General features: G+C 40.6%; 1 pseudogene; it reads right to left on the bottom strand.

Moving 5' to 3' along the window:
• Window positions 1–805: 805 nt before the first annotated feature.
• Window positions 806–6956, bottom strand: part of LOC123250049 — a 14126-nt pseudogene continuing 7975 nt past the window's right edge.

The raw sequence follows: 6956 nt of genomic DNA, 5'->3' as shown, positions 1-6956 counted from the left end.
AATCTTGTTTCAGTGATGGGAATAGGTTTTATTGAAGAACTCTCCAACGGAGGAAGGGAAATATGGAGACTTAACATGGATGTAATCTAAAATAATTTTTAAAAATTAAATTATTATGTTAAAATGTTTAACTCCTTCTCCTCCCCCCATTAGAGAAGGTGTCATTTGACAAAAAAGATATATGTAGCTGTAAAACTACATCTTACTTTTATTTATCAGTTCTTGGCTTAGGCCTTGATCTGCAATGATTTGATGCTTAGAGAAACCATTTATCCATCCTCAGGAGAAAGGAAACAGGGCTCTTGGAGGGCAACTGACATCTAGGAGAGTGGAAGGGCTTCTGCCCAGAGAGGAGATTTTTATGGTAAATGGGGAAACTAGTCACTTCTGCTATTTATTTCCACTGTGAGGATGATACAGTCTGCCATTTGTTCTCTTTTAACTCCTCTCAAAATTCTAATATCGCTCTTGAAACATTTGAGACTATCCTGTTGTTTGTAGCTCTTTGTAGGGAATTCACAAAGTCAAGTGTTTCATCAGGTATCAGTTCAACTTCCTTTGTCTTGCAACATTTATTTAGATATAGTAACCATTTGTTTTGTTATTGCAGGCAAAATAAGTGGGTCAAGTTTAGATCTGATTCCCTTGATACTGAGTTTATACAGTCACAGATGAGCAGATGTTCATGTATTAACACTAATACCTAGAAATATTTTATTATTGTTGTTGGTTCCCTTTTAAGAGGAAAAAAAATTAGTTATGATGGAGAAAAGCTAAGTCAAGGCAGCTGAAAGATAAATCTTTGTCACAGGTTATTCCCCACCAAATACAGTAGCAAAGTTCTCTTAAACACAGGCAGTATTTGTCATCTTTCCATTATACTTAAATCTTCACCATATGCCACCTGCTTCCCCTCTCCCTTTTCTGTATTCATCCTTTCTTCGCTCTTTTCGGGCATGAGCCAGAACCATGGCTTGATGTATTTTTGAACATCTTTCTGAGTGTCTAAATAGTGTCGGGCTGCCTGCCTTCTTATGAGATCATATTTTAGCTTAAGTTCTTCTCGTTTACTCTTGAGTCATGAATGAAACTGATCTATAGCTTTGTCTTCAGTTTGCTTTCTCAAACGAATCTTTCTTCTGTAATTTCTCAGTTCTTCCTCAGCTTTCCTTTTGATGAGTGTCTCATGACAAATGTCACTTTTTCCTGTTTTGCTGCTCAGAGAAATGATTTCAACAATGCTGTCGGCACCCTTGCCAAGAGCCTGGCCACTTTTATATCTCATCTTTTGAAGCAAAGCAAATCCCCTTTTTTTGACCACCAAAGCATTCTTTAAAATACTATCACGTGTTATATATGTACAACCCAGTGAAATTACTTGTCAACTCTGGGAGGTGGGAGGGACGAGGGAGGGGAGACAACAAGAATCATGTAACCATGGGAAAAATGAAAAAATAAAATAAAACACTATCACATGTTTATATTTATTTTTCTTCTATTTTCTGACTCTTCTACCCATTTTTTCAATTTGCTTCATGGGGCTTTTCTTTTTATTTTATAAAACTTTCTGATCTCCCTCAACATTGGCGATACTGGTCTGACTTCTTTCATATTTACAAATAAATCAGACATAGATCTCTAATCTTTTACCATGTTCACCTTTAGCTCTGACCCAGCAATATCAGTTTCCTGTCCAGCTCAAGCCAGCAGGAAGTATGCCTACAGATTACATCCAGCAGGAAGCATACCTGCGGATTTTTTGGAAAGACATGAATACCCAGAGGCAGTAACTCAATACCAGAAGCAGCTTCTAGCATAAGAACCTCTTTTTAAGAAATGTATTTGTTTGTTGGCTGCATCAAAATTCCCAGACATCTCCCTCACTGCCCTCCCTGAACCAGAGAAGGTCAAAATAAAGTGTGTGTCTATCAACTCTGTCTTTTATGTTCCTATTTATTGGTTCTTCCTCTGGAGATAGGCACTCACAAGTCATTCTTCAAGCAGTTGTTTTGTAGCTGTATATAATGTTCTCTTGTTCTTCATGATTTCATGTATGTCTTTCCATGTTTTTTTTAAATTAACCTGCTCATAATTTCCTGTGGCACAGTAGTATTCTATCACAACTGTATACCCTAATTTGTTTACTCACTGCCCAATGGATGGACATGCCTTCAATTTCCAGTTCTTTGCCACCACAGAGTTGCTCTAAAAGAGAGAGGGTCTCATGCAGTAGAAAAGAAGGTCGTTACGGACTCGAGAATGAATCAGCCTTGACCTGGGAGTCCAGCTGAGCAGTCTGATCAGCAGAGAGCTTCAAGAGGACTCCACAAAGAGAGAAAGGACCTAAGAGCTTTAGTTGAGAGTTCCCTTGGCCAAATGTGTTTCCTTTTGTTCCTTTACTATCATTGTATTCTACTTTAGTGTCCCCTCATCCCACAGATGTTATGTATTCTTTTTTAAACCCTTGCCTTCCATCTTAGAATCAAAACTATGTATTGCTTCCAAGGCAGAAGAATGGTAAGGGCTAGACAATGGGGATTAAGTGACTTGCCCAAGGTCACATGGCTAGGAAGTTGTCTGAGGCCAGATTTAAACCTAGAACTTCCCATCTCTAGGCCTGGTCCTCAAACCACTGAGCTACCCAGCTGCCCCCAGGGTTTTGTATTCATAGAAGAGTATAGTGTACCTCAGGTTTATGGGGAAATGGGTGACTTCTTTTTAATACTGCTCCTGCTCTGCTATCTTAGAAAATACTTTTGCTTTGAGCTAATTGTGTCTACTGGCTATCCAGCACCATCCCTCCCACACACATGCTGGTGGGAACTTTTGAGATATAGCTTAGGAAATCATAGGGTCATATATTTAGAGTTAAAAAAGAATTTAGAGGCCAAGTCTCTCATTTTAATGAGGAAGGAACTGAGGTTCAGAGAATTTAAATGATTTGCTTTGCAATAAGTAATAGAGGCAGTACTTGAGCCTAGACCTTCCTAATCCCAGAGCCAGCACTCTGCTTACTATACTGTATGTTTCTTAAATGGCTGGACCCACAGAGTATCCCTTGACCGGAGAGTAGCAGCTGCTCTCTTTGACTCAAATCATGAATGTTAGTGGAATAATCATGAAAAGAACAGTTCTGCCTTTTTTCTCTTGCTTATTATCAGTGATCTCATTTATTCAAGCAAAACTCCTCAACCTCTTTTGAGATTTATTTATCCCCCAATACAGTTTTAAGAAATATTTTTTATTGAACTTAACTTCTCTTGACATCTCTTGAAATGTTCTTGAGATCCCTCCTGGACTGACTTGTATAACATTTTAGTGCATCAGTCCATACCTATTATTTCTCTGAACCTTTTGAATACTATTTTCCCCAAATTTAATGTGCATGCCAAACTATACCCATCTTTTCTCCCCTCTTACACCATAAACACTAGGAGGGGATGATCATTTTCCCTTTGTCTCCCAAGATTTCTGTCCTTTCAACTCTGCCAACCAATTTTTCCCTATTTGTGAGAATCAGATGCAGGAGAGAATGTTCCGTTATAGTTTCCTTTCTCTTTTGAAGGATTTTATTATCATTGAGACAAGTCAAGAAGTTATTACCCACTCAGCTTTTGGCAGAGAAAGAATTCCAGTAGACATTTGGATAACAGAAATTTCCCAATACTACTAACCACCATTACATCACCATTGTATTACCCTTGTGTTAGTTAACAAACATATCTATTTCCTTTTCAATCCAAGTGGTTCTTTGTATATGCTGATGAGAGAATTGCTTTGGACTCTCCTTTCACTGATCATTACTCAAATGCTCTCCACTCTTACTAAATAATGTTGTCTGCCCCTATACTAAATGGACCCCAAATTTTATGCTTTTCAAGATGTTAGTTTGGCTTTTGATCATTTTTCTGTTCCTTCTCTCCATGTCAGTTTTCAGAAAATTACAAAATAATAGATAGCTAAAACTAGTAGGTGACTTACTCAAGGAATGACTTCCTTACCATTAGAACTGTCTGAAAATAGAATGGGTCACCTCAGTAGGGATCATATTACCACTTTTCAGGGACATTATAGGAAGGATTTGTGTTCAGGTGGAGGTTGGAGAAAATAACTTTTGAATTACTTTGCAATTCAGAGATTCTATGATGTTAGACTTTCTAGTCCAAAGATATGTTGATGCTGACTCATATCAAGCCTCAAGAGCTGATTGTTAAATTTTTAGCAAGAGTAAATCTACTGGAGGACTTCCGGTTAAGATGGCGGCAGAGTAAGGAGCAGCTGCTCGATCTCTCCTGACCGAACCACACAGAACCCCTCCAGGGGAAATAAAAACGAGTCCAGAGGAACGAAGGAACCCCACAACAGGGCGCAGCATTGAAGGTACGCAGAATCGGGGCATTTCCACACTTTAAAGGGGTGAAACAGTTCACACTAAAACACGAGAGGAAGAAGCCCCTCCCCCACCCCCCACACCACACAAGCGGGTAACCAGGACTGGGGCAACCAGAAAATCACTGGCAGCCCCTGAGCCCGTACCTGTGCGCTGCAAGACGAGGGACCCCAGGTGGCTGGGACTCTCCCTGAGCGCCCACGTGGGTGAAGGCACCGCCTCCGGCCAGGACAAAGGCCCCTAAAACTCGGCCTTTCCCAAGCACTGAAGGCATCGCCTCAGGGGCAAATAAAGATCTCCAGCCCACAGACTTTCACTACCTTCTGCGGGGGTGAAAGCAGGGTGCTAAGAGCAGCAGCAGGCAAAGGCAGTGCCCTAGGCTTGAATAAGGAGCTCCAGCCCAGGCTTGGACCTCCAGTGAGGACCCGGTGCAGACCGGAGCGCGGCTGTGGAAGCAGCCCCAAAGACTGCTGAAGGAACCTCGGGCAGAGGGGCAGACCGGGAACTACCAGGAGGCCTGACCCAGAGGACAAGGAGACCGGAGGCCCCCCCCCCCCCCAAGCTTGCAAGGCCCAGGCAGACCCGAAGTGCAAAGACAAAGCAGAAAAGGGGCGGGGCTAACAATGGCCAGCAATAAGGAAATCCAGAAGAAAAAGACCATCAAGAGAAACTCTGGACCACTGGACAACTTCTACACAGAGAAAATCCAGACAACAGAGGAGGGAAAACAAAAATCCAAACCTCCCCAAAAAAATGAAAGCTGGTCACAAGTTATGGAAGAGTTTAAAAATGAAATGCTAAGGAAGATGGAAGAAATCTGGCAAGAAAATAACAGTTTAAAAGGCAGAATTTCGCAATTGGAAAGTGAGACAAGACAACTGAAGACGAAAAATGACCAGATTGAAAAGGAAAACCAAAACATTAGAGCCGAAAACCAATCCTTAAAGGCTAGAATCGAACATTTAGAAACCAATGATCTCTCAAGACAACAAGAACAAATAAAACAAAGTCAAAAGACTGATAAAATAGAAGGAAACATGAAATATCTCAAGGAGAGAGTGACAGACCAAGAAAACCGGTCTAGAAGAGATAACTTGAGAATCATTGGTATTCCAGAAAAGGCAGAAATTAATAAAAACATGGACTCCGTACTCAAAGAAATTATTCAGCAAAATTGCCCTGAAGTTCTACAACAAGAGGGCAATATAGACATTGAAAGGATCCATAGAACACCCTCTAAACTGGACCCAGAAAAGTCAACACCCAGAAATATAATAGCGAAATTGAAGAGCTTTCGAGTCAAAGAAAAAATCTTACAAGAAGCCAGAAAGAGACAATTCAAATATCAAGGAGCACCAATAAGGATCACACAGGATCTGGCAGCCTCAACACTAAAAGAACGCAAGGCTTGGAATACAATATTCAGAAAGGCAAGAGAGCTGGGCCTGCAACCACGGATCAACTACCCAGCGAAACTAACCATATACTTTCAGGGGAAAGTATGGGCATTCAACAAAATTGACGAATTCCAAGTTTTTGCACAAAAGAGACCGGGACTAATTGGAAAGTTTGACACTCAACCACAGATATCAAGAGAAAGATGATGAAAAGGTAAATAAGAAACAGAGGGAAAAGAAAGAAAACTCATAATTTTTGAAATTTGACTCTTTAAGGGCTTAAATAAGACCTAATTATCTGTATTACTATGTGGAGAAATGCTATGTATAATTCTCTGTAGTGAACTCTATTCACTATTATAGCAACCAGAAGAATAATTCATAGGGAGAGGACAGGATACTAAATGGTCTAAGATGACATGGGGGGTGGGAAAGAGGGGAGGAAGAGTAGGGGACACCAAGAAAAATCCGAGTAAATAAGAAAAATAAGATATTCTATTACACACAAAGAGGGCATGGGAAGGGGAGGGGATAAATACTACCATAAGAAGGAGAGGAAGAGAGCATTAAGAGGTAATAATCAAACCTTACTCTCAGTATAATCAACCCGGAGAAGGAAGAGTAGCTTTATTATCCATCTGGATAAAAAACTCCATCTAACCCTACTGAGAAAGTCAGAAGGGATAAACCAAAGGGAGCAGGGGAGTGGGGAGGCCAAAAAGGGAGGGAAGAAGAAGGGGGAGGGAATTCATTCGGTCTTTAAAAAAAAAAAAAAATAAGGGAACAACAAGGGAGGGGACAGAAAGGGAAGTCAATCAAGGGAGGGGATAAGGGATACTGGCTGAAAGCAAACCACTGGTGTAAAAGAAAATAGTACAATAAGAAGGAGTGGGTCTAGGGGAGGATACAAAAAATGTCAGTGAATACACAACTAACAATTGTAACTCTGAATGTGAACGGGATGAACTCACTCATAAAACGGAAGCAAATAGCAGAGTGGTTCAGAAACCAAAATCCTACCATAGGTTGTCTACAAGAAACACATATGAGGCGGGTAGACACACACAAGTTCAAGGTTAAGGGTATGAGCAAAATCTTTTGGGCATCAAATGAGAAAAAGAAGGCAGGAGTGGCTATCATGATCTCTGACAAAGCCAAAGTAAAAATAG

Source organism: Gracilinanus agilis, chromosome 5 (genome assembly GCF_016433145.1).
Source record: "Gracilinanus agilis isolate LMUSP501 chromosome 5, AgileGrace, whole genome shotgun sequence".
NCBI classification, from domain to species: domain Eukaryota; kingdom Metazoa; phylum Chordata; class Mammalia; order Didelphimorphia; family Didelphidae; genus Gracilinanus; species Gracilinanus agilis.
This window is presented reverse-complemented; position numbering and strand designations above follow the sequence as displayed.